We start from the raw sequence: 19,106 nt of genomic DNA, 5'->3' as shown, positions 1-19,106 counted from the left end.
TTATCACAGCCAGACTTCAAAGATTCTGCCTTTACACCCACACCAGGATCTTTTTTTATTGCAATTCTTTCCTAAATAACTAATTCCTTGCTAAGCATTAAACAAGCCATTTACCTTTTCCCCTTTATTCTTCATGGTGCAGCTGACAATGCTGAGAGCACAACTATCAGCTTTACTGACAGCAACACAATTTTGCCCAGGTCACTCCATCCCAGTTTCCCCATTGTGCTGTGAAAGTTAGCTGAGCAGCTTTCAGCATGCTCTACTTAAAACCTAATTCAGCATCTTCTGCAAATACTCAGCTCTGGGGCTTCCTGCATAAGAAGAACACAGACCTGATGGAGCAGGTCCAGAGAAGGGCCACAAAGATCATTGGGGTCTGAAGCACATCCCCTGTGAGGACAGGCTTAGAGTTGTTCAGCTTGGAGAGGGTTGTTCAGCTTGGAGAAAAGAAGGCTCCAGGATCACCTTATTGTGGCCTTTCAACACTTCAAAAACATTCAATACTTATAAGAAAAACAGGAACGTTTTTTTAGCAGGGCCTGTTGTGACAGGAGAAGTGGTGATGGTTTTAAACTAAAAGAAGGGAGATTCAGACTGGGTGTAAACCAGAAATTGTTTGCAATGACCCAGGTTGCCCAGGGAAGTGGTAGGAGCCCCATCTCTGGAATCATTCCAGGTCAGGAGGGACAGGGCTCTGAGTAAGCTGCTCTAGTTGCAGATGTCCTTGCTTACTGCAGAGTTAGACTAGATGACTTTTAAAGGTCCCTTCCAATCCAAAGCATTCTATGCTTAGACTACAACTTCAGCAATGGTTTGTCAGTGCTCCAACTCCTGAAAGCTGAAATTTGTAGAGAAACTGCACAACTAGTGACAAAAATTCTGCAGCTTGACTTGCACATTGGCTTAGCTGTCACTTCTGGTTCCCCAGTAAGACCCAAGTGTCTGTATGATTGCTTGCCTGAGTGCCAGCTTTTTGGAGTTATTTGTACTCTGCTGGAGTCTCATAGAATCACAGGATTGTTTTGGTTGAAAAAGACCTCTAAGATCGAGTCCAGCCATCAGCCCAACACCTCCATGCCTGCTGAACCATTTCCCAAAGTACTACGTCCACACATTTTTTGAATGCCTCCAGGGATGGTGCCTTCACCACCTCCCTGGGCAGCCTGTTCCAATGCCTGACCACTCCTTCAGTACAGGCATTTTCCCTAATGCTCCATCCCAAGCAGCATGGCTATTTCCAGAGATGCTGCCAAGGGAGGTGGATTTGCAGTCCCATATGGATTGATCCAGACAGGCAAGAGATTTCTGAAACACAACACCAGCTTGGTGTTTTTAACACTTCTCCTCATTTAGTCATTTCTTTTGAACTTCTCCCCCCAAAAAGGAATCCAAAAAGCTATTATGGAAACCTAAGAACACATTCAGACACTTGCTATTAAATTACTCATTTAAGACAGTAAAACACAGATGATGATAACAAGGTCAGCAAAAAGTGAATGCTTACTGGGGCTTTCAGTAGATTATGCTTATCTTGAGATAACCTAAGTGCATTTTCATATGTATTGAGTAACTCAAAGCTTGGTGGTCAGATTTTCACACACTGCAGGATGTTACATGGGGATGACTGCTTTGCTTTTTATTTAGACAGTTTACTCTGCAGCATGTTTTTGTTTGGCAATACATAAGCTGGTCACACAAGGCCAGCTGATCCCTATGACTACCTGGTAACTGGCAAGTTGCCTTTCTCATCACCTCATTAGGCTAGCACTGGTCACTGACATACAATTACATTGATATGTGCACTAAAAATAGTTCACCTAGATTCCTCTTTAAGGTCAAGCCTGGCAATGTATGGTAGCTGCTGCAGTTTCTATGAGTTATAGACCTTTCCAGAAAGCCACTGGCCTGTCCCTCCTTCTACCAGCTGCAGAGGAAACCTGGGCAATCTGACCTCCTCTGTCAGTGATCTAAAGTAGACCAAGTAAGCACTTTTCTTCACATTCCCTCTTTCATGGTCTCAGTAACTTCACACTCCTGTACAAAGCCTATCTGTTGGTACAAATGCTCAAAACGAGAAGGAGCCAATTACATCCTGTTGACCAAAAGTTATTTTAACCTGAGTTAAGCACTCCCCCAAGTTATTTTATGAAGTGTGTTTTAAAATAGGCATATTTTCTAAGTTCTGTAAATTTTCTTAAGACATGATGGTTTTGTTGTTTACTTTCCATTCTTCCTGACTCCTGTTTGTATATCCAGGGGTGTACAATTACCGTGGGCAACTTTCCCAAAGTGTTATGCAAGGTGATTTGGGATTCTGCTCCAGAAGCTTCATCCACGTATCTATCTTCCTTCTCAACAGTTAATTCCTTCCTTCCCCTGCCTGATCCATGCCAAGTCCTCTTTCTCCTTTCCTTAGGAGCCCGTGGTAACTCGGTCCTCACACTGCAGTAGAAGAATCCACCCCCACTAGCTCTCATGGCTACAGAGATCATCTTGCTTAGATATTTTGTATGCATTTAATACACATAAATTTTATGCACCATACTGAGATGTTTATTCTCACCTTCTCCTGCAATAGTCCAACAAAAAGAAATAACAAGTCCACAAGGATAGCTACTCAGCACACAGTTTCTACAATTGCTGTTAGAAACTTGGATGGGGACAAGGGTACACACGCAGAATAAAAGCCTACTATGCTGAAGGGTGCTCCAGACCTCCTGGTAAATCCTAGGCAGGGACTGAGCACCAGAACAAAATGACTAGGCTTTCCTGGGCTGAATGAGGCAAAGCATTTCAATCCAACCATGAGCAAGTAATCCAGGCATTTCTACTATCTAGAGAGCTGACAGGCAGGCAGACTGAAGTGTCCAAGGAGAGGAAACATCTCCAACAGATTGCAGTGCTCAAGTATTTTTGCTGAATACCAAGTACTGCCTGGAGGACACTGTTCTTCCTAGCAGCTCTGCCTTGGTTTTGGTTACCATATAAAGAATCCCCCAGGGCTCAGCACGGTTTCAGGAACTCGCATGCTATGTAAATGTGCAGTCTCCTTCCCTGAAGCCACGTCACCAGGCACTAGAGATGAGCAGCCCAAAAATAATATTTTGGAAAAAGCACTGCCAATCCACGTTTCATGGGAACAGTTTTCTCACTGGCTTGCCTTGAGATATTTAAAAGTTACAATACGAAAGTCCCCCAGGCAATCTCTCCCTCCTGGCACTGTCAGCTTGCATTTTTACTAATTTTAGTCTGTTGTGATCACCTCTATCACTTACCAGGAGGAGTTTTGGTTTCCATTAGTGCATTTAGCCATCTTATTCCTGGGCTATAGCTTCTTCTAAATCTGTAGTTAGAGGCTATTCTGTTTTTTCTACTCATTTCTGTCCCCTAAAAAAAAAAAAAAAAAAAAAAAAAAGAAAAATTTTAAAAATGTTTGGCAAAAAAAATTTGTTTGTTCTGTGCAGTTCTGTGTTTGTCTGGCAAAAAATATTTCCCTTCCCTATGTCAATTATTTCTAACTGTTTGCTTCCTCTTTTGTTTGTTGTTTCCATAAGGCATGATCCAGAGAAGAAATGCTGCTTCCTGTTCACAGGGGAAAAAAAACAAACAATAACAAACCAAAAAAACAACAAACCAAGACCCAAAGCCACTGTCTGCCCTGCTCCTCACACTCTGCTAGCCACCAGACCATCAAGGCCATTTTTCATTTGTTTGCTGACAACCATTAATCACAGAATAGAATCATTAAAGTTGGAAAAGACCTCTAACATTATCGAGTCCAACCCTCAACCCAACACCACTATGTCCTTAAGTGCCATACCCACACGTTTTTTTTAATATCTCTACCACCTCCCTGGGCAACCTGTTGCAATGCCTGTCCACTCTTTTAGTAAATAAATTGTTCCTAGCAGCCAATCTAAACCTCCCCAGGTGCAATTTGAGGCCATTTCCTCTCATCCCATCACTAGTTACTTGGGAGAAGAGACCAACACCCAGCTCACTACAACCTCCTTTCATGCTTTACTACACTCAGCCCAGGAAAGGCTCCTTGTGTGTTTGGTAGCAGGCACCATCTATGCTCCTACTCCACAGCCAAATCCTACACTAGGTGGAGGGACCCTCCTGTAGCAGCTACTGCACACTCATGGAGGAAAGCTGGGAGGCTGAGAGCAGTTAGTTGTGGCCATAAAGTATTTTTTGCAGAGGTGGAGTAAAAATCTTGTAATATCTACACTTACAATTGGCCATGCCCTGAGAAAGACATTAAATGTTAGACCTAGATGGGTAGGTGAAAGTACTTCAGTTCAGAGTCAAAAATCAAGGCTGCAATGGAACAGGTTATGTGGAAAGAGTGTGTGCTACTAGTAAGGAGTAGGGGAGCTAAAACAGCCCTCAGCTGCAGCAGTGGTGAGCAGGAAGAGGACTGCTGAATTCACAGTGCTGGGAAAACGTAACTGCTGCATCATCAAGTGCAAAGCAGGGCAGTAAAGAATTGTTAGAGAGAGAAACTTTCATCTGTAAAGGGCAGAATTTCCTCATTCTGAAAGGATCCAGAAAAACCTTACCCACCACCATTTGGAAGGGCAAGGCCCAAATGACCCAGGATGCCAGACTTCTCCAGAGCACCTGCCTGCCTGCCTGCAGCCCTTTAATACTGTAAGAGCACCACAAACTCATGTCCTTTCAAACTACTGCTACTGATGGTACAAGTCTGGTATCCTTAACCTTACAAACAACCCCAACGAAATACTGTGAGAGGAGAGGGAGAAAGAGCTTTATCACATGTGAACACAGATCAAAACAATTTTCTGTGCCTCCAGGGGCTTGAGAAAAAATAAAATACAACAAAATGTAACTTTCAATGAGGTGTAACTGAGGAATGATTTATGGGCTATTTATGTAGAAATCCTAAGCATGATAAAGTCTCATCTTGATTAATCAACTCAAATTCCACTAGTGCCATTAATAAATCAAGGGCAGGTCAGCTCCATTCTGAATGTTATTATCATGGTGCCTTCTGTCTGCTAATGCAAGTTTTAACACCTTCTTCACACGTGAGTAGGAGACAGAGATATGTCTATCTCCTTAATGAATTATTTAGCAGGATTTTACATCCTTCACAGGCAAGACCTCTGCCTGCTCTCTTCCTCACACTCCTTTTGCTTTCTGAAGGGGATGCCTATAGTAAGTGGAAGGAGAACTCTATGACACCATGATAAAACCAAGCCAAATTAACATGCCAGCCCCTCTAGAAATGGAATGCTTCCCCTCTGTCCCTCTGCAACACTCTTTTCTCAGCCTCTTCACCCCCCAGCTGCGCAGCTCACCTCCTCCCTTGTGCTGACACCAGCACTTGTCCCACTGCAAAGCAGGTTGATGCAATTTACTATCCCACTTAAAAAAAACCCACCAAAAGAACAGCAGCAAACCCAACCCGCCACCCCACGCTGGTTTGAAAACAAGCCAGAATATCTGTGGGAACATCCAGCAGAACAGAGCAGCACTCAAGTGTTCTTAGGTGATTTAAACTCATTCACAAACACCAAAGCCAGCTCAAGGCGAGAGGAGAGGAGAGAATCACAGAATGGTTTATGTCTGAAGGGACCTTTGAGGATCCCCTAGGATGTGTGTAAGGACATGTAAGATGGTATCTGTCCTTTCAGATAGTTGTCATTTGTTGATGTGGCTCATCCACCGATGGAACTTTGTATCTTAAGACTCTTGGACACATTTGTGGGCTTCTATGCATCTCTGTGCAGGTCAGTGCTTACCCGCACAAAGAGTTGGGCACTGCATTATCTTGAATATGTTGTTTAATATGTTTTACACATCTTTACCTTAAATTTTACTTGTAAAATGACACAAGAACAGATTTTTTTTCAGAGTGTGCTGATGAGCTTACATCTGAATCAGAAGCTACTTGTGGTCAGTGTGCAGACTCCACTCCTTCCAGCTTATTTCCAAGGATATGTGACAGAGAGACAAATAAAGACTGAGGAGAAATAATTTCTACAGACTCTTAGAGATCACCTGGAAGAGAAGAGGGACTAAGAAACACACTGAATAATACACTGTGGAATTTAGGAATTTAACACAAGTACTGGCATGCTGGCCTGAGTGGCTCTTTCTAAAAAACCTCAAAGTAGTTTCAACGACAAAAAAAAAATTCCACAAGGCTATGAACTACTCTTTAGCACTCATTTTGCCAATAACACGATTTTATGGACAGAACAAAGATGTAAAAGCTATGGATAGAGATGTACCAGCCAGATACTGCTGTACACATGGTCCTTGCTCAGCAGAGTTTACAGAGAGCTCAGGAGGCACTCCCCCTCTCTACCCCCACCTCCCCTTCAAACAGCTTCCTATGTAAACTGCGTATTTCAGCCCAAATTTAAAAATGCTTATTAAAGTGAACATTTGCCAGCTTCCTATCTCTGCATTAATCAAATATTAAGTAGACTCAGGAATGAGATGATGTAGTACAAAGCTTTATTCCCACGTGTTTAATCTTCACTGAGAATTCACACACAGTTGAGGCATGACCAAGATTCGCAGGTGGTTTATAGGCTTAGGTTCTCACTTGGCAGTCACCACCACAGCCTCCCAGCACCTTGCAAGAGCTAAAAACACCACCATCAATCACCTCTCCTTCCTTCCTTCCTTCTAGCAGGTAGGCGTAAATTACCTGACTTGGATGGCTGGGCTGGAGGGGAGGGAAACAGAAGCAGGGCAACTGAGGAAAGCTCACTGGAGGAGCTGAACACTTCATACCTAACATTCAGAGCCTGTGGTCAGCCTTGTACCTCTTTTGACACAGCTCCAGCACCAAGGTCCAACTCACACAGAAGTTAAGACTCCTACGTGCAGTTTTTCTAGCTTTACCACACAGGTCTGCAGCCAGAGGGAAACATCTGCTGCAGGAAGCCATACCTGAGAGGGGACAACCGCCTCAGGCTGCTGGGCTAACCCCTCAGAGGGCTTGGAAGAGCAAGATAGTCAAGAAAAAAGGACCTCCTCAGCATCTGGGACAATCAGTGTGATGATCTTCTAGTGACCTGCATTGCTCAGCAAGCAATCTACAGCAGATTTGGACCAGATGGGGCTTTTCAGGGTGTGATCTTGGTTCTTGCTATGGAAATAATCATGCCTGGTTGCCTCAAGTGCACGGATGGCTGCGGAGGACAGGATGAGACGCAAACTCCTAACCAGAAGCAGATGGAAACATGTATTACTGTGGCTCTTCTGCACTCGCAGGGCAGTGGGGGTCTAAAGGGTCTGAATGTTGGGGACTGACAACATCCCTCTGCAGTGGGGGATGTTACAGAGCCAGAGACTTCTCAAGCACATTCTTCTTATCCAGCATGAAACTCAGCTTAGCTTTTGCCCACTGCTGCTGTGTCAGGAGTTACCAGTTAAACAGAAAGAACATTCAAACAGATTCTGTCACATACTCAGTTCTGTGATTCTCTATTGGTCTTCCATAGGAAGACACACAGGAAAAAATATTATCTGATTCTATTAAGACTGCTTTATTTCCTCACTACTATTGCTCATAAAAACGTACTCCACGGTTCTGCCACACCAAACCCTGAAAAGCCTCATCTTGTGAATATATAGGAGCTGGGCATTTTAGTATTTCTCTCCTCCCTCCTTCATTTACTGCTTCTCCCCCAAAAGAGATTCAAACCAGAAAGGTCTTATTTTATATCTGAACAGGGGATAAAACACTCAACTGTTTTCAGTGAGAACAAAGATAAAATCCTGAGATTACATTCTCATAGGCTACACATTCTTCCATAGCTTCAGAAATCACTTAACACTTCTTTACTCAATTTTAAAGCATGTTAATCTCTCTCACCCTTGCAAAGATTTCTGTTGCCATTGAATGGAGGCTATCCATATAAACAATGCAATGGGAAAATACCAGGCTCAGTAGGAGCTGGCGAGCACCAGACATAACTGTGGGAGTGACTCCCACAGTGGGTTCTGGCTAAGATGTGCCAGTTATGTGTTCTTATTTTATCTCCATTGTAAACTGGTGTTTTGACAAACACTCTTCCCCCCTGCCAAGGTTATTGAACTGATGAAGTACACAAGGTATTTTGCAACTGAAAAAAAAAGGGGAAAAGCTTAGCAAGGGAGGCTTTTCTTAGTTGTTGTTTTTTTTTTTTTTAAACTAGTCAGTAAGGGCTGCTCATGTTGGTTTCAGAACAATGCATACCTTGGGAAATGGGAACTCCAGTGCTTTATGCATATAAAGGCACTTTCCTCTCACCACAGGTGCCTAGGCAGTGACCACACTTCAGGGAGAGATGATTATCTGGTGAAGGAGCACCACCTCACAGGCAGATGAAAAAAAGCCCAGCACACCTACCACATCCCACTCTGTTACAGAAATACAGAATGACAGAATATATGTGGTTGGAAAAGACCTCCAAGACCATCCAGCACTCAAGAGTCCACACTGAACCATGTCCCTGAGCACCAGGTCCACACGCTGCTGGAACTGTCAGCTGTGTCTCTGTTCAGCAGGGTGGCTTGGTCAGTTTGCTCACAACAGCAGAAGTCACAAACCTCTGTTCAGCTCATAGGTGCATTTTTCAAGCCCAGCACCACGTTTCTGACTGCAAACTGGGAACTGCAATAACTCTAAACATCCTGAGTGAACAAAATTACACTGAAGACTGATCCAGCCTCACTTTTTACTTGCTATAGGAGAGATGGATTGAAACCAACAAGCTGAGCACCCTAACATCTGCTCAGCACATGCTCACATAAATCAGAATGCAGAACATAGGATATTTGCCACACCCTGACTAGCAACAGTCTTGCAAAAATGAAGAGCAGAGTGAAATCCTAGACAAGTAAGTGGCAAGATTCTCCTTAATTTCAGGCAGGGCAGTATTGTAACACAGATTGTTAGCAGATGGTAGATTTTTAGGACTGATTACAAAAAAGCAATTAAAAGCAAAAAAAGAATCAACTGATGTGATCGCTGCATTAATTGCATTCATATTGTCAAATAACAATACACAAAATTAATGTATCTCCCAGCAACAACTATGACTACCCTATAATTCCTCTAACCAATATAAGATTGGAACAGAATTCCTCAAACCAAGCAAGATTTTCTATACCTATTTGACTTTAAAACACAGGAAGATGCTGTTTTTTCAATGATCTAAGCCACACAGTTCATTCAGACAAATCATAAATACACTATCTTGACCATGCTTAGATCTGTTTTCCCCCATGTGTTGGACACAACCTTCTCTATCAAGTAGCAAGGATCAAAACTTGGGAGTTGTTTCTGAGATAATACTGTGCTCTCCTAAACCAAATTCAAACCAAACTTCAGCTAACACAATAAGCCTAGAGGTGACACTACAACTTCACACTCAGCTTCATGGCCTGGCTGTTGCTTTTTTATTTTCCCTTTAAGTCCTTTACAAATACTGTAATAAAGATATTGCCTCCAGACAGCTGCTCTTAAATTCATTCAAAACTGAGATGAATTACTGCAACTCATGCTTCTCTCAGTACTTGTTTCAGATTGCCTGTATATTTAGGAAGATTAATTTACAACAGTCACATGATTTAAATTCTTCTGTAACCCTAAGGGAGAATTAAAACACCTTTTTATCCTACAGGCAGCACCTTCATGCTCCAGAAGTGAGATTAACAGTTCACTGAGCAAACAATTGGACTGCTGAGCAACATGGTGAAAGATGTTTTACCCAGGACACAAATTTGAGACAGTCCCCTAAAGCTATTCTGAAATCTTTTTTTTATGGGTCTGTTTATCTTTTCTCATTGGCTCCATCTAATTTCCTCACAAAGTGAGCAAAGGGATTGTTATTTTTGAACTGTTGGCCACGAACTCCATTGGATGTCTCAAAGACAAGGTTAGTCTTTCTCACTCATGCTGCATCATCCGTAAGTACTCTAGGATTCCAGCTTCAGTACACTTTCTCATGTCCAGCTTAGATGTCTTAGTTCCAAGGTAGAGGCAGACACAAAGGTTATTCATAAAATTTTTTTTAACCACTGCTGATAAGATTGTGCCTACATACAAAGAACACCACTGATAATACCACAGACTTCCCTAAGACCTTCAAGATACCTGAAACACCAGCAGCCAGCCACTGAAAGAGGGATGCTGATCAACTTCCAGATTAAAAGCCTTCACTGAGCTATTCCATGCAAAGGAGAGACACAAGCATTGCTAAAACCCCAAACTGTGGGGAAACATTAGGTTCGCATTTCCTGCAGATTTTGCATTCGTCACCCCCAACTATTCACAGCACAGCTACAGTGCACTGATTTAAGAGAAAAAAAAACTAACCTACAGTTCCAACACCAGCCCAGTGTCCCATATACAAAATGACAAAACAACACTGAATAATTTGATGGGAACATCAAGTGACAGCTAGGAGTGTCGTTAGTGCTCTCTACTGGATAAGCGTATCATTACTCCAAAATTCATACAGCACATCAGGGACCTCACTAACAAAGTGGTATGAAACCACTTGTATTTAAATTGTAACATTTGGACTACATAAAACTTATGCTACTGAAAGCAAGTTAAAAAGGAAATAAAGAAGTTCTTAAAAACTAACCACAGCTAAAGTTGCAACTCTGAAGTAGGTCACATAAAGCAAAACCAAGCAAGATTGTAGAACACATGAGTTCAGGTAGTTTTAATCATAAATATTCCTTCCTCTTCTTCACATACTATGCCCATATATTAATTTACAGCTAACAAGTGTAAAATTCAATTTCAGAAATCCCTCTGCCCTCAAAAGCAGTCAGTGCATTTGAAAGTCACAAAACTATTCTTTTCATCACTTTTCAAACCCTGCAATTGCACATCAAGATTCTACTTGGCAGTCAGACTAAATGGTGTTACTTATTTCACTGCAACTTCCAGGTGAAGGAAGCTAAATCAACCTATAGCTCCATCTGAACCCACAGAGCCATAGCTTGCCATTCTCTCCAGTTCAGCAGGATTTGGAGCCCAACATAAAATATCTAACTTGGCATGGAAGTGGTAGTGGTGGTTCAAGCACCTGCAACCACAAGGCTTTGCATAAAATTGAGGAGCGATTGGCCTTTGTGAGAACCTCCTATTAATGCAATTCCCTACAGACACCTGAAGTACAACTACCACTACACTGCTTCTTTCCACCATTGGGCAGGCAGATTTCTTAGCAGTTCCTGAAAAGGTGAATAGACACAAAACCATTTTCACTTCAAGTGCTACTTGCCTGAGTGTTTACAGGCAAAACAGAGGCTTTACAGAGCGTCACATCAGGTTATGCAGATGCAATAGTTCACTGGAAATGCATTTTGTTATTTCATGTTAGATACATTCAGGAATTCAGTTTAAAGCTAAGCAAGAAAGAAACAGCATTACCTGCAGTCCTGTATTACCATGCATGCCGTGTAGAAGAGACAATCTGTGTCTTGGAGAGGTTAGCATCAAAGTCAACAAGGCTGCTGCAAGCAGCATGAAGAGAGAGAGTGGATGTGAAGAGAAAAACCACCACAACACTGATCAGACCACAGCAGAAAACACTTTCTAACTATCATGATAATTTATTCCACTGACTTTATTTAGGGGATGGTAAGATAAAAGAAAGAATTGACAGACTGGGCAGAACTGGGGAAAACCACTACTAAGCACAGAGCTGCTGAGAAAGCTCTCTGAATTACCATTTTCTCTGCTTAGTTTCTCTCACCCAGTGAGTCTCTGGCTACATCCCCTCAGTTTTTCCTGAAGGCACTTAAAGTACAGAGAATACTCTCGCTGTGTCCAAATGATCTGAAGGAGAACATCCTAAAAACTTCTGGGGTTCAGGAAGTTTTGGTGATGAGGCTATGACTGAAAATAAGATACCCGTCACATTAGATTGGCCTAACTCTTATGATATACACCCCCACAGCTTCTTCAATGACAGTGTGCATCATAGAATCATAGAATCAGTCAGAGTTGGAAGGGACCACAAGGATCATCCAGTTCCAACCCCCCTGCCAGGGGCAGGGACACCTCACACTACATCAGGCTGGCCAGAGCCTCATCCAGCCTGGCCTTAAACACCTCCAGGGATGGGGCCTTGACCACCTCCCTGGACAACCCATTCCAGGCTCTCACCACTCTCATGGTGAAGAAGTTCTTCCTCACATCCTTTAAAAAAGTGGTGTGAACATTTAGGCAGAAGAATTATTTGGAAAAAAAATAAATAGCTATTTCCAAAGGAGATTTAAGTTAAAAAGACAACCCCAAAATACATACTTTTGTCCCAGAAAAACCTTGTTTGAATACAATGCAGAGAAATGGGAGGTTGGGCATTAGCTAAGCTCAGATAATGAAAACAAACAGGTCGCAATTACCTTGACCAAATGATTGCTGTGCTTTTTCCCACATGGTTTTCCTCTATGCACACAAGACATGTGAAGTTAGTAAGGTTCTGCCTAAACTTCTCTTTGGTTGCAAAAAGGGTAGAAAAATCCACAGCTCTGCATACATTCTGAAGCTCCTGCTCACTTTCTTTCCAGCTCCTCACTCCCCTGTTTTAAAGTCCTCTGGTTATCCTCCTTTCATCAACCCCCCGCCATGCCTCAAAGCAAAGCATTCATGACCATTCCCAGAATGTGAGCTAGGCAATGTGGAGTTGCTGCTCTCTAGTTCCTCCTTGTCTCTCCCACTCAGCACATCCCCAGCACCAGGTAAGATGGAGATGAGCTGACTTTGAAGTGAAAAGCAGCCCTGTCAAACAAGTGGTTACAAACTTGCTCACTTCAAGTTTCTCCCAACTCGTGGCTTACACTGTGCATTCCTGGCTGGCTAAGAAATATTGACCATAATGTCCAAACACCATATTCAATTTTCTCCCAGGGAAGAAGTTTCAGAAATAAATACTCTGCTCCTCCACACCTGCCATGAAAGGAAATATTCCCATCTACGACGACATTGCAGCCTGGGGCCTATGAAAAGAAAGTGCATTTCAGGTCTAAGGTATTAACAGCATTTTAGTCTTTCCAACATGCCTTCCACCTTCACACACCCTGTGAAGCAGTACTTTTGTAAGCTGCCATGCAAGGTCACACTGACACTACCTAGGATCCCATTCCAGGAACTGATCCTTCTTCTGCAAAAATATTAGCAACTGCTTTTAAGACATTAACTACTCAAGGCCTGTTTGCCTCCTGCTCCACATCCTCACATTCATATTGCTGCTGATCCTCACACATGTCTTCATTCACATCAATCCCCAAATGCAAAATACAGCAGACAAACCCAAATGATGCAATCATCCACCTAGCTGCTTCTCAATAGTGCTGCCAGTTCCCTGCCCCGCCCCAGTGAGTTCTCCATAGCTGCTCTTTTCATGGCCTCAGCAGCAGGGAACACCTCTTGCAGCCCTGGGATCTTAGAGCACAGCAAAGAAGGAGCAGCAACTCCTGCAGCCAAAGCATTAATTTTCATTGAAAGTCTGATTAGATCCTTCATTACGTTAAAGCTTGCTCTGTCCTCTACCTTGGCAGTTAGAAGGTTTCAAGTTACTTAAAGCAGAACTGAAACAGCTCAGGTCAAGAGTAATTCCTCAATTAGCCTGAATAGGTCTTGGATGAAGGGGAGGTTCCCACGATTTTATCCTCACAGGCAGTACCAGGCTTAATCCTGAGACCACACAAAGGCAGTTTTTTCTAATGCCAGAGGGAGGTGTGGGCAGCCATCTAGAGGAGACTCAAACTACACATTCTAAGGGCAACCCAAGCCTTTCCCTTCCCTCTCACACAATTCATCACCCAGGAGTAATTTACAGATTATTAGATTATTAACTGGCCTGTTAACTGTTTGAGTTTCCTAGATCTTCCTGCAGTCAAGAACAACACCAAACCTAAAAACCTCCTTGCAACTTGTCTGGGGAAACTTGAGGAGAAACACAGATGTTGAAAGCAGCCTTCAAGAACCTTGTCTTCATTTACAGGTGGCTGGAATGTTTCTGTGCCATAACTTCCATGTTGATTGAGAACTGCTGCATTTTAACCCATGACCACATTCTTAATTCAACGAGTTGAAGGGCATTTCAGCTTCTTTGAAGATGTAAGACAGACCAACTGAAAAGACAACTCTAATGAAACATTGTCATGCTACTGCAACTGAAATGCACATGAAATTCAGCTACTGCCTACACTTAGTTCTCCAGATCTAGCTGGCCCATCAGGGACCCTCTGCTCTTATTTTCCACATTTTTTGTGTGAGATCCTATTTACAGATACAATTCACAACTCAAAACCACCCAACCCCACCACTGTTACATTTTACCAAGACATTTTGTCTTTCAACTCACATCAAGCACATTGAAACATAGGTACTTGCAGACACCTTCAAAGGATTTTAAAATATATATTTTGACTTTTTTTAAGCAGTCCAACACATGTACAGTAAAACACTCAGTTGCCCCAGCCATTTTAAAAAACTGATATGAAATACTATTAAAACATTGATGCCAGTTTACAACAAGATTAAAGAACAGGCATACTGCGAAAGTTAATTCAACTGTAGTTCAGCAGAACAAACACCACGACAGATGCAGCAAGAAAAAACAGTAACTTGAAGGAGTTCAACACTAAATTTTGTTGTTCTTCAGAGAAGACTTGAGGAAGGGTGAGTCAGTTGAAAGTCCTGACCTTTAAAGCCAAGTACTAACACATTCCTGTGTTTGGCAAGGGATATGCTCTCCCCTCAGAACTGGAATGGCTTTGCATCTCTGCAAACCACTTAAGGCTGACGCCTTTTTTTATTGTCTTTTAATGCACACTGAAGGAAAACCTGTGGTGAAACAGTTCACAGCCCTTGCATTGAATTTTGTAAGGAATCTATTTAATAAACACAGATCCAAAACATAGTCATGCAGCATAAAGTAATGACAACAGTCTAGATTCACTGAGTAAAAGAAACCATCATTAGGGACCTCTTCCCCATCATGTCAAAACTCTTTTCAAAACTACAGCCCAGAGAAGGGGTCTACAAAGTGAGGTGCATACACCTAAGGGTGTGTGCAGGACAATTCATTTGGGTGCAAGAAACTATTTTTTGTATCACTAAAGGCAAGATTTTAAATAATTTTAAAATAGTGTTTATTTCCTCTTTAGCTCATACTTTTCCAACCTCTGCTTTTGTGTCTGTACATAATATATTAGGTCAGTAGTACATATATCACTTTTAAATAAATATACATATACTGGGTACACACAAACTTTTTACTGATAGGGGCATGCAATCAAAAAGTTTGGAGACCACTGGCCTCAAGGATGCTGTAAGATACTACAGCTGCTAGCCCAATCACAGCCTGTTGCTGAATTATTTTTTTTAATGTCAATCTGAAATATGCCATATTTTCAATATGCCTATGAAGATGTTTTTTTCCCCTCAAGTACACTGATATTATAGAAGGCTTGGATAACAAAGCACTGACAAGAGAGTATCCTTTGGTGGCACTGCACTAAAGCTACAACTTCACAGCAGGTAAAATTGAACTTATTAAAATATATGCAGCTTCTGAAGCAAAGCAATCCTTTCCTTTTTGCAGTTTGGTAGTTGCAGTTTAGTCTTGCACCAGCACTTGTCCTTCCAGTTTAGAGACAGAGCCCCACTTGAGCTAGCACCTGAACAGCTGTTACATCTCAGACTTCTGTTGTGGTCACTGCTGCAGAGACATGCTGAGGTAGCACCCCAGGGGTGACTGTCTCTGGCCACCCACAGATGTAGATGATGGTGGAAGTCCCAAACAGCCACTCAGCAAGGGACAGTTCAGAGGCTCTTCCCAGTTATTATCTGGTGAAGCCAGCCAGCAAGCATCCCAGCTCTTCAGTGCATGTGGCAGCATGCTGTTTACCAAGCTGGCAGTGACAGGTTGTGCATTTTAACAGGCTCATTCCAGCACTTCTACAACTGATTCCTAAAACTATTACCCTCACCGGAAAAAAAATCCCAAGGAACAAAAGATACCCACCCTGAATCCACATATCTACCTAGAATTCAGGAGACTTACCAAAAAATACTTGTGTTTTAAACAAAGCAGCATATGGTATTTAGTCCATCTCTGCTTCACTCTGACTGGTTTTAAGTCTGTTTTCCCCTCAATCTTGCTACTTCCACCACTCTAGTGAATAGAGGGGTGCATGTGCACATGAAGCAGCACACGTGGTAAGCAAATGCTACACTACACACCACAGCCCCCCACAGATCACAGCCAGAGCTCAGCTCACAGGCCAAGTTTATATAACCTGCTTGTTCAAACAGGGTTACTTGCTAGTTGACTCTGCACACAACAGGCTGTACATAAGCCAATGTCACACCATTTTTGCTTCTCAACTGTTACATTTGACCTGACACCCCTGTAATTTAAGAGCATGTTACTCAGGGCTGTGAATTCAGATTCAGGTAGACCTATGATGACTGGGCATATGGGACATGAAAGTTGAGATCATCTAATCTCGTTCAGATCATGGATCATTTGCTCACCCACTGAAAAAGTCCATTGATTAACATCTGATTACAGCCTCCTGAGGATATCAAGTGCTACAACCCATTGCATCCCACAGTAGGTTGTTAACCAGGGAACTGCCCTTACATTAGAAGAAACTGAGCACATTTCTTTAGATCACAAGTCTTCCTAGGTACCACTTTACACCACTTCATCATTTTAATGCCTCACTCCCCTAAATCAGCAGTCTAGCTTTGTTGTCGTTATGTCACAATTCAGTACTCCGTTTACGCTTGGATCCTGGAGCCTTAAAACTGGCAATGTGCCAAGATGGGAACCCCAACAGAAGTGCAAAACTCTAAGAAGGGGCTAGAAGGGACCTCTGGTTTATCAAGTCTAGTTGCCTACTATTCAGACACTACTTTGCATTTAATTTCTTTCATAGATATACTTGGCTCTTCCTTCAAAGAAGGTCTCTGCCTGGAAGGCTGTTCCAAAATTAGTCCTAGTAATTAAGAACTTTGTTTCTAATCTTCATCTTATTTACAGAAAGTTGATACCCACTTGCTTTTTGTTCTAACACTCCTTTAGCTCTCAGTGCTTCTGCTCTTTGCTTGTCATTTGTATAAAATAAGAAATAGCACTAAAGCTACAGAGTGCAGAAAACAAAAAAAGGCTTACCCATGAAATTAAATTTTCACAACATACAAAAAAATAGAACTATTTAACCTTCTAGAGCAGGGAGAAAGAGGAGAAAGGGGGGGAAAAGTGTGTGGGGGGGAATGGCTAATAAGAAGGTATGATTTGTTTAGTTATCCAAAGAAATCTTTTCTTTCCTCATCCTGGATAAACAAGCCTGTAGATACTGTAACTTGTCACAGGGTGACATTCACAGCAATCCACTGCAATGCTCCACATGAAAGTACAGTACAAAAACTTCACAGCAAAAAGTTAACACAACTCCACTGACCATTGAAACAAAGACCAAAAGGCAAACTCTCTTCTGAAAAGGAAGTGTGATTTTAAAAGACAAGCAATCCTTCAGTTTGAGTGTGGTACAACATTGTGTCCTTCATAAAAGGAAACAACAAACCCCCTAAGCTTCAGAAAGAGTATTATGCACTTTGCATCTTTCTGAGTCAACTTAGAAAGCAAGTTAAGAATGGAGCCAAAGAGGTAATAAAGAAACCATCCAGCATTCATTCACAGACAACAGAAATCAAAGTACCAGATGTACAATGTTCTCTCACATCATGCCCAGAAGAGAGGAGCATGCAACACCACCATGTAAACAATGAAAAAAAAAAGTGTACATTTTAGAGTCTGAAATACTTCTCCACATGGAAACTTTCCCAGTTAGGCACGAATTGGCCTATGACAGTTAGCAGGTCAGCAAACAGATTTGTAAGTACTCACTCTGAATTTTAAGCTGTATTTGTAAAACCCAGTAACTGTGTCAACAGAAGTCAACAGGGGAAAGTTATTTTCAGTTTGAGACATACCATCATTTTATACCTCAGGAGACCCAAGCTTATGTGAGAGCAATACCAATAAAACTTTCATATTTTACACTTCATTTAGAACAGGCCAACAAGGGTGGAGAAAGCCTTCTAAGAGCTTATGAAACGAATATTACAATAGGTATACAAAACTCATACTGCACGTTCTTCTTAGGGAGGCTACAGAATTGGGATTTTTACTGTCAGAACACAAAAACCAAACTGACCATTACAAAATGATTATTTCATATAGAGTAAAAACACTTGCTTCTGCTTCTACCTACTAGCATTTTAAAACAAAGAGTAAACTGATTCAGAGAGACAAAAATACTCCCACTGTAATGCAAACAGTAAGTAGCTTTTAACTGTGCCCTCACAATCTGGGAAAGCCAAATTAATCCATCATATGAAACATTTAAAAATCAGAACTGGCAGAGAAGCTTAACAAGAAATAAAACCTCCTTTTGGACTGAAAGTGACAGAAATTTCAAGGCAAATTAAGCTTTCAAGAAAATCTTGTCCAAGCACAACGAAATGAGAACGTTCCTCACACTGGTCTCATAACATTCCACATTTCCATGGCTGAACCTCTGGTTCAGAGACCTTCCACTGTGAGAGCAATCCAAGTATCGGTCAAAGTAGAAGTTCCAAAACCAGCCAAAACCAAGCTTGGAAACTATCAGAAAATTTAAGTTATCTGCTCTCACTTCCTTGAGCTCTAACATTTGAACCCATAACAGAGCAAGTAGAATTTTAATAACAATAAAAAAATAGTTTGCAAGCCAAGTTACCTTTCAGACTAAACTCCATACATTTCGTATCAACAAGGTTTAATTTTCTCAACTTATTTAATGTTTTTAAAAAGGCATTTTCTAAGAACTTTATTTTGTACAGTTAAGCTAACACCTGCCAGGTTTGCATGCTTTTAAGGATGTACTTTGCCATAGTAGAATATAAAACCACATTGAAACAGTGCAGAATTTTGTAAAAATACTTTAAATAAATTTACATTTCACTTAAGATTATTCAAGTTAAGGATTAAATCACCAGATTCAACAGTGTAATAATTCCTTGACTTCTGTTATTCTCATTGCACATCAAACCC

This window comes from Indicator indicator, chromosome 25, assembly GCF_027791375.1.
Source record: "Indicator indicator isolate 239-I01 chromosome 25, UM_Iind_1.1, whole genome shotgun sequence".
Classification (NCBI taxonomy): domain Eukaryota; kingdom Metazoa; phylum Chordata; class Aves; order Piciformes; family Indicatoridae; genus Indicator; species Indicator indicator.
The sequence above is the reverse complement of the archived record's forward strand: the minus strand, read 5'-3'. Positions refer to the sequence as shown.